The sequence below is a fragment of the Ostrea edulis genome, chromosome 8 (genome assembly GCF_947568905.1).
Source record: "Ostrea edulis chromosome 8, xbOstEdul1.1, whole genome shotgun sequence".
Taxonomy (NCBI): Eukaryota; Metazoa; Mollusca; class Bivalvia; order Ostreida; family Ostreidae; genus Ostrea; species Ostrea edulis.
This window is the reverse complement of record NC_079171.1, coordinates 34,448,309-34,458,717: the sequence shown is the minus strand read 5'-3', so window position 1 is coordinate 34,458,717 and position 10,409 is coordinate 34,448,309. Positions and strand designations below refer to the sequence as shown.

Genomic DNA, 10,409 nt, shown 5'->3' with positions numbered 1-10,409 from the left:
ATGAATGAAATGCGATTTTTATTATAATAAATATTTGTTTTAATTAAAATGAGGGGGTAGAAGAATACTTTAGTTAAGAAATTTATTAATCAATCTAACGGAGGGTTTGTAAAGTGAACATGAATCATAAATGGCAAATTAAAAAAAATGCTCGTTGAAGACGGTCCTGAATCTAAATCAGTGAGAGAGAGAGAGAGAGAGGAGGGTAATTATTGAATATTTAAACCTTTACAAATATCGTTACAAAATTCCACAGCAAAAGGTTTTGATTGTCCTATGTCCTTAAATCGAAAAATTGATGCAGAGTTGATTTTATAGACAGTTAAATTACAGATCTGAAAAATTGGCACAGTGAATTCCGCTGTCCATATACAGCACTTTTGCAACATAAAGGTGTGAATAAGGCCGTGACCGAATTTCAAGCATTGAAACCCTGCGGACCTCGTGTCTTGCAATCAAGTTTTTAGTTATCCAAATCAGTTTAGTATGGCGAATTAATTCTCCATAATACTTGACTGATTAATATTCATCTAAATTTGTAAATAGGATTTTACACACTTTATGTAGAAGAATTAATCACTCGTGTTTCAGTCGATCGTCTTCATTATTTATTCACAAAATTGAACAAATAACATATTTAGTTAAAATTGCCCAATTAAAAGTGATTCTTAATATTAGTTCCTGAAAAACATAGCTAATATGATTCTGTTCATCAAAGTGAAAAAGCCAAGTTGCTGCATGCATCGTTTATAGACAATTAAAAAAATCTTTATATAAAGGGAAACTCGATGCAAAATGACCATACATTACGGCTTCACTGATTTAAATCATTCACGCATGTCAATATCTGCAGCAGCTATGTATGTGTGCGAGTAGATTCTGTTGAAAGTCATGAGTTATACAGGATGGATAGTCATGTTACGACACCGATGACATCCCGATAGTAAAATATATTCAGTCAGTTGAAAGGCATCTCCAACGAGAATATGCATCTGGCTTCTTACAATTTCGTTATCAAGTAATCACTAACGCACGCTTTATATCGAATTTTTAATACTTGTACGAGTTAAAAATCACATGGTCATATATATTTATAAGCAATAAAAGAGTGGTGATATCCTTTAATGAAAACGTATTAGAATTGAAAAAAAAAACACATTGAAAATACAAATAGGGATACAACGATGCGGTGCCAAGACTACATTGTACACAAAACACATGTTATTAACCAAGTTCATAGGATATACAAGTCTAAATAAATTGTTTTGCATATAAATACAAAATTACACTACAAATCATTGGTACTGTTGACTCGCAATGTTACTATATCTGGAAACAAACCAGTTACCTGCAGAATAGAGTTACTGCAATCAATATACAGTAATTAAACTTTTATCAGTTAAACATTTCTTTGCATGTAGTAATTGAAAAATACAATACCATATTTTTAAATATCGGTCATTAACACTAAAGTATTTATAGGGATCTTGTGTTTAGCCTACATTCTATACAATAAGATATTACATATGTCAACGACCAAATCCTAGGAACAATAGTGTATTGCGTTTAGATGCAAAAGTAGTCAGATCATGTCAAATGTACATCACCTTTAGGAAAATATATTTCAATAATTTTGAATGTATCCTTCATGCGGAATTAACTAAAATAGCAAAGGCATCTTCTTAACACCCCGATGACCAGATTGTTTGTTACAATCTATTTCTCGTGTAAAAGTTTTACAATATACCCTAGATTGCCCGCTAAAATATAATACACAATGTTCGATGATAGTTGAAGAAAACGTGCTAAAACGGTAAAAAGCAATGAAAATACAGATAGGAATATATGTATGTTGAGTTAAGTCTACATTGTATATGATATATGTTACTCACGGAGATATATTTCAATAATTTTGAATTCCGGCGAAAATTAAATGATATAAGAAAGACGTGCACTCCCCCCCCCCCCCCCCCCCCCCCCCCCCCCCCCCCCCCCCCCCCCCCCCCCCCCCCCGGATTGTCTACTAGATTTATTTCTATTGGTTCCTGTGTAAAACTCTCCAAGTATAGGAGGCTTAAGAAATAGATAATGAATCGAGAGGATAATGTTTTGTGAATGGATACATCATTGTTTCGTCGCGAAATTAAAGTATCGCGAAATAAAAGTGTTCTACAGTATACTAGATGGTAACAAAACGTTAACAACGCTAAATTCGTAGCAAATATTCTATAACAATTTCAATCTGTAGAGATTAGTTCTCTTCACCATTTCTGCAATCTGCTGTCAAAACTATTTCTGTGCGATCCGCCCAAAGATTTGAAGTGATGGGAAGTAGCATGCGGGATAAACGAATCCTTGTAAGGACGAGGGAAAATGGCGTCCTGTGGTGTAGATACCAACATGTCCCTCCAGTTTCTGGATTTCCCGCCATTTTTCTGTCGTAGCTGTGATTGTTATGATATTGATCACTATTCGTTATCTTTACCTTTTATAAGAGAGGCCATACTGATATTAATTTACATTGCCATTAACGATTAAGAAAGAAACTGTTAATTTCAAAAGATAGTGTAAAGAAATATCTAGATTTGTATAATCATTAGATGTCTCACAAGTCTTAGCACAAGCTCCATATAATAGCTTTATCTCGATATGTTCACGGAACCAGGTTTAGCAAAGCTACACAATGGATTGTAACAATTTCCTTAACGTTATTGACACCATTACCTTAAACATAAATTATGTTTAAACAATGCATCTGAATAGCTTCAATAAAACAGTTTTTCTACGATAAACGCTCTTTTTTGTACCCCTACCCCTACCCTAACAAAATTAAAAGTGGTGATTAATGAATGTTTTTTTTTTCTATCATATATATATATATATATATATATATATATATATATATATATATATATACATAGATAGATAGATAGATAAATAGATAGATATGAAAAGCCATAAAGTATCATATATTATTATCAACGTTCCCTAAATTAAATTAAAAATTTATCCTGTTTACCATGGTTTTTAAAAAATATCCTATTTGCTGAAATTGTGATTTTATCGCAGCGATATTCACTATCGGTTCCGATTTTCAGACTCGACATTTTAGTTCCATCAGCAAAATAAAAATATCCCCCATTTAGCCGACATTATAAGTATATTACTGCAATGGTTATACACTGATCAGATTTAAAGTCACACATAATCTTTAGAAATACGATCTTGCCACCACAATGATTATTTCGAAAATCGCCAACAACGATCATCTTTTTTAGTAGCACGCTATCATTCCACACTAAGAATCAAACCTACTTATGTTTTTACATATTTAGAATATCTTCATTTGTGCTTTGGGATCATGTATAATGTCTTGGTTTCAGTCAAAATTCATTATTTTCGGTCATAATAGAAAAGGCGTGCGATACCTAGATTTCATCTCAAATAAGTTCTGTTTGAATGAACTGTGTGACCAACAGAAAGATGATGACAGAGTAAAATAAAACTACCCCACCCTCTTTTCAATTTATTTCAAAGTACGGGTTAGGTTTCTGGGTGTGTCGTTTTGTAAACTTTGCCTAAAACAAGATGACGAGTACTCGTTTTATTATATTTCAATGAAGTGTTAATGATGGTACATAACGAATACTTCAAAAGATCCTAACTCGAGTATGGATTTATGTATCACTATATCGCCATAATTGATTTCCTGTTTCTATTGATTGCCCAGGCCACCCAAGATTTTCCTACTGCATGCATACGTTTTTTTCTAATTCAATTTTTACTAAATGAATGGAAACACTGTGTTCACAGAGCATATTACATTGCCCTTGATATCTGCCACTCATTGATAATGACTGGTTTAAAGTGATTTGGTAAAGGAAAAAACTTTTGTTCGAGGTGCAAAACATGTAAACTCAACAGACAGTACAATATTCGTGTAAGTTGTATGCTTTAAATTCACCTAGCTGAAAAGAAAGCACTGATAGGGATACATAATAAAGGAAACAATATAAATATACCTGTATTGTATAATCCCTTTCAGTCGCTCGTGATTTGTCATGCAACGAAAATAAATAATTATCATAAACGAAGGTGACATTGAAACAAGACAGGGATGGGCCCCGAAGATTCCATTCTTGTTCCCACCAGAAAGACAAACTAATACGGATGCAACAATCGGGATAAAGAGCTGTGACGTATACATTTATCATGTTCATCTTCGTCAATATTACTCTTTTATTTCAAATTTGTTGAAATGTATTTTTAGGTCGTTTGACAGCAACTTGCTACTTTTAAATGTCCTTATGTTTTTTAAACCGTTAAGTACACTTGAACCTAATTGAACCTAAACTGGCACACAAAATCTGATATATTGAAATTTGAATTTGAATTCCGATTGAAATAAATAACTTTTCTATTGTTAAAACATGATATTCCGACGGGTTGGTTTAATTTTTTTACGTTACTGATATAGATGTACTCCATAAACATGTGAATTTAATTCTGGTAAAGGACACATAATGGAATGAACATCGAGAAGTTTAGGCCATCCCCCTAAATTCACTTGTACTATATGCTACATGTATAATCTCGGATAACTTGCAGAGGAAAACGTAAGTAATATCAGGGAGTCCTTAGTAAAACGATAAATTGTTACGAATTGCATTTTTTACTAAACGTTAAAAGTTAGATACACCAAACATATTTCAACTGTGCTGATGTGAGATTTATATCTTTGAGTTTGGTTCAAAGACTCTCCGGTGACCTTCTCTTATTTCGTTTTGCAAAGTTAAACCCGGCGTCGTGAAATCGATACAAAAAGAAAAAACATCGTATATTTTACATAACGCCATAAACAATGACACTTTTATGGTAAATGATGGGAAGAAGGCAGGCGCATCTTTCATATTTGAGTGAACAAGATAATTTAAATCAATGCGCTAAACCGACTGCTTTCAATATCGTTAAGTGCAGGTAAACCTAATATAACACGAAGAATTTCACGACAGAAATGTTGCATGTCATCGTATATTGCAGAAAAGAAAAATGCGTACGATCATTTTCTCATTTAGCAAGAAGTATCTATGACAGACTGTCATTAAATTGAGTTTATCGATTTCAATGTTGGTGAACATTTCTCGAGTTCCAAGCTCGGATACTTTGCTAAGGGAAACTTTAGTAATGTCAGGCAGTCATTTGTAAAAACGATAACTCATTACGAATTTTGTTCTTTACTACACACTAAGAGTTAGATTGGTATATTTGACCTGTGTTGGTGTGTAAATTATATCTTTGAATTTGGTTCAGAGACTCTCCGGTAATCTCATCGTAATTCGTCTCTCAAAGTTAAACCCAGCGTTTTGAAGTCGATAAAAAATGGAAAACACCGTACACAACGCTATAAACAATGGCACTTTAATGGTAGATGATGGGAAGAAGGCAGTTACATTTTTCATGAATGAGTGAACAAGGGAATTTGTAAAAATGAGCTAAACCAACCTCTTTCAATCTCGTTAAGTGCAGGTAAACCTAGTATAACACGAAGATTACAACAGAAATATTGCCTGTTGTCGTACATTGTAGAAAAGAGAAAAACGTACAATTATTTTCTCATTTTGTGAGAAGTATCTATGAGAAACCGTCATAAAATTGCAGTTATCAGTTTTAGGAGGCACTTTATATCGTCATAATGGCTTATTTCCTTTTAAAACATGGATGAAAATATAAATAGTAGCAATTTTGTATATTCATTTTAAAAAGCATTGCCTAGTTGAGTAGCTCAGTAGGTTAGCACGTCGACTGCTGAATCGATGATCGTGTGTTCGAGTCTCTTAGGGGTTTTGGATTTTGTCTTTCTATCAAAACTGCATTTTGTGACTAAATAAAGTAAATTTGAAAATTTTCAATTTCCAAATATTGTTGTCCATAGCTTTTACTTCTTATCCATATCAAATTTCTCTGGTGTATCATACCTCCTTAAATGTTGGTAAACATTTCTAGAGTTCCAAAAGATTTGGTGTCCGAGCGATCAAATCGAGTGGTGACATAAAAGTTTAGCATCATATTTAGTACATTTTTCACACGAGCAATTACACTGTTGTCTATGTTTAATGTAATATAACCATTAAGATTTTTTATCACTTAATTGAGATCATCAGTATATATCTGCACTGGTGCAAGTTTGTACAGGCTTTTTTGATAATTGGTACCCGCTTGGGGAAATTACTTGTATTAAACAGCCAGATGGGGGTTCATATTGAGCTGTTTTTAAGCATATTTATTTTTTACATATTCAAAATATTCTAATTCATGTTGCATTTTTGCAAAGGAAATCTATATTCTAAGCATAAGATTTTACCTTAAATACTTCTGGAGATTTTGAATAGCCTAGATATTGTCTTTAAAAGTAAGTCAAACATCAAGATGACGGTCGCAAGGTCAAACAACATAGCATCACATACAAAGTATTGTCATAAAAAATATATAAACAAGATACGGTAGTTCTACCTTAAAGACCCATCTCATGACCGTACGGTCAGTGAAAATGTAGGCGGAGCCTAATCTAAACAGATGTTATTTACCTGGAGTGGCCAGGATCTACCAAGGTGTTAATTGCTATATCCCATGGCATTCAAAGAAATACACAGAGGCAGAACATGGCAGAAATCTACTTGTCCATGTTTTTTTTTTTATAGTTTTGATATACATAGGACCTGTCTCAGGGACCTCTGCAAAGTTTATGTAGTCATAGTGTTTGAGTAATGGTTGTATTCCTAAGGGTAGCTGACACACATTCTACACCCACCCCTCTTTATCTCTCTCTGTCATTGACTCAATGAATAATTTCTGTTATAAATATAGAGGTATCATAAATTGATGACATAAATTATTTCAATAGGTTACAAGTTTTAAAACTTATTATGCAAATTATTGTTTGATTTATGATAGTGTAATTATAATATATGTAGAGGTATATAGAGGGGGAAATTACAATTATGTTGAAATTGCATTGTTCAGGGGCCTTTTTAAAAACAATTGAATTACAAGAAAATAGTAGATATGGACAGGTCATTGCTATCAAAACTCAGGTATACTGGGAGTCCTCAAGATCTAAAGAATGCCTGTAGATACTGGCTGTTATTGTTATCAAAACACCTCTCTGGGGTAGCCCCAGACCACAGTGTCTGCAGATGTCACTCCACCTGAGATATATGATTAAATGTTTGATTGGCAGGCAGCTTACAATTTGGGGTTGTCAACTTAAAATTGGGTCTTTAAATATATCAAGATATATTTTAAGTTCAAGTCTACACCCTGTATTTCTTACAGCTATACTTTTACTCTTGCATCCAAACTTTTTAATTATAAACAATCTTTGCAGTGCCTAGATATAGACCATCTTATACGTAATCCACCAACATGTTCTTGTTCTTCATTTTCTTTCAACTATAGTCTTGCTGGACATGGCATTACTGGTGATGTTGATATAGTTGAAAATGAGGACCTCAAATCAGTTATTCTAAAAGGTCCCAAAAACAGAGAACCTCGGTCTTTTAATTAGCGACATAACTTCATCTCTATCATGGATTCTATCGAAGATGATGCCAGACGATGGGCTAAACAGGAAAAAGAAGAACTTGATACATTATCAGAATGGGTTAAAAGCATAAGAGGGGTATTAAAATATCGCATTAGACATGTGAGAACACAGTACGTGCCATCTATCCTTCTGTGTTAAGTAAACCAGAAGTAATAAAATAATTACATAGGTTACATGAGGAATATGCTTTGGTTCCAGCTGACAAAGCTAGTAACAACATTGTCTTTGTTTGTAAGGCTCATTATTAAAACTGTATTTTAAACGAACTTGGCATTAATTCCACTTCTGGTAATCATAGTTATACTCCAACTGCCCTTTCAAAAGATGAGATTCTTCATAACCATGTTTCAGTTCTAGACACATTTAATATCCCAGTCAATGGGTGGAATGAATATGAGTTACCGTACCTATATTCGATTCCTAAACTACATAAAAACCCTCACAAACAAAGATACTTTGCTGAATCCAGTAAGTGCCCTACCAAGCCCCTATCTTTGCTCCTCACGAAAATATTAACAGCTGTGAAGGAGAAACTTCAAACTTACTGTGCGACTACATACATGTATACCAGAAGTGGTGTTAATCAAATGTGAATTCTAAAAAATCGAAAGAACTTTTAGTAAACTTAAAATCGCAGAATTTTTTCCGAAATCAATAACAGTAAAACCTATGACTTTTCAATACTATACACGACCATTCCTCACGATAAATTAAAGACTAGACTTTTTGACATCATAGACAGTTGCTTTTTCAACAAAAACGGAAAACGAAAATATTCATATCTAGTGATCAGTCATTCAAAAACTTACTTTGTTAAACACTACTCTGATTCCATGCACAAGTACTCTGAAGTTGAAATAAAAAATATGATAGAGTACCTCATTGACAATATCTTCGTGGTCTTTGGTGATCAGGTCTGTGAACTGAATTTAGTGAACTGTGGTCTAGAGTTCATGATATTATTGACGTAGACGAAGCAGGGATTTATTTAGATATTTTGGGAATTGACGACACTAATTTGCAATAAAAAAAAATATTAAGTAGTTTGTCATTGCGTTCTTACTTTTGTAGAATGGCAGCAAGAAAACCTCTTCCTCTTAAATCATCATTATCATCTCAACCAATGTCGTTAAATGGAAATAGATTACCCGTAAAGAATAAACCAACGAAAAAGAATCCATGGCAAACATTGTTAGAAAATAAATCTAGTAAAGGGGAATGTAGTAGATCCAATAAGAGAGAGTTAAAAGTCATTCAGGTTAGACATCAAGTAGTAAATATATATCCAAATCCCGTACCAAAATTGTTGGATGACGAAGAGACTGTACTAGACGAAATTTGCCAAAGAATTAAAAATTTACCGGATTTGGTTATAGCAGAGATAATGAAATATCAGAGGTGGGCTGAAGGTAAAAAACCGGTTAAAAATTAATGGTGAATTCAAAACAGCAATAGTATTACAATCTTTGGTCTTGCAAAACGAACAAACAAACCCCTTGTACCCATCCTTCATACTATTTTGGAAACGTTACTTTAAATCTGAATACTATGGCTCCAAAACTCAGATTACTATGACAAAACGTTGTATTGAAATAATGGCATGGATGTATCAATTTGATAAACACTTCTTTGGTTATCGTCAAAATGAAACTTACAACAGGTACATACCGCCTAATTATCGATATCATTCTCTCTCTAGGTACTAAGACGATATGAAGTTGGAAATCCTGCTCTTTATAACTCTTGACTGTTGCTTAGCGTAAAGTTTAGTTAGAAGAAACGTGGTATTCGAGAAAGTAAAAGACATTTCAATTGTAAATGGCAAATGGACTGCGGTCACTGTTTTGGATTTGAATCCTTATCAAACCTTGATTAATCTTCTTGAAAGCCAACTCAGTACAGTATACGTACAATTGAATAATACGGTATCGAGGGAATACCATGACCTTCCAGGAAATTTTACAAAAATTGCAAACGATCCCACCTTAATGTCATATCTCTTAAAATTACTACAAGTAAGAGACAGATTTGTAATGGAAATAGCAAACTTTCAAGTAAATCGAAAACATATGGAACAAGCAATCAGTGGGATATGTTCGATCTATCAGCGAAATAAAAGAGCTGTTATTCCAATTGTAGGGAAAGCACTCTCCTTTCTTTTCGGCACTTTAGATGAGGCGGACCTTGAATCCATTAAAACTAATATTCGGAGAATCTCAGTCGGACAAGAACAACTAAAGCACGTAGTTAGAGAAAGCATTACGTTGGTTAAAGATAATCAAGAAAAAATTAAGAAAAATCGGCAAGCTATCAATAACATCATAGACGTTCTTAACAAAACAATAACAGTACAAGGAGGACTGGAAAGAACTGTAGAAAACATACAAAGATTGGATAATATTTATATCCTTTTTGATCGAACCATTAGCAGTTTGGCAGAAGTTATTTCGATTGCACGAACACATTTACAACAAATTCATTTACAATTAAACATGTTATCGTTAGGACATCTTTCTCCAACTGTAATCTCGCCACACGATCTAAGACAACTGTTGACTGGAATTTCGGATAATTTAAGCCCGGAATTCAAATTGCCCTTTGATATTACGACTGATTTATGGTCGTACTATAAAGTTCTACCATGCACTACACTTATCGAGAGTGAACGTTTAATCATTGTATTATCCATACCTCTTTTGACAGCAAATAAGAGACTTGAATTGTTTAAGATTCATAACCTACCCGTGCCAAATTTGAAAACAAACCAAACTGATCTTCTAGCGAAATTTGATTTAAATATCGCCGC

General features: G+C 33.5%; 1 long non-coding RNA gene across 1 annotated transcript; it reads right to left on the bottom strand.

The window, feature by feature from the left end:
- Positions 1 to 1,036: 1,036 nt before the first annotated feature.
- On the bottom strand, positions 1,037 to 2,434 carry LOC125662838 (uncharacterized). Its single transcript, XR_007365558.2, has 2 exons — positions 2,266 to 2,434; positions 1,037 to 1,348 (listed from the first exon to the last, which is right to left on the bottom strand). It is a non-coding gene; the product is annotated as an uncharacterized LOC125662838 (long non-coding RNA).
- Between the last annotated feature and the right edge of the window lie 7,975 nt (positions 2,435 to 10,409).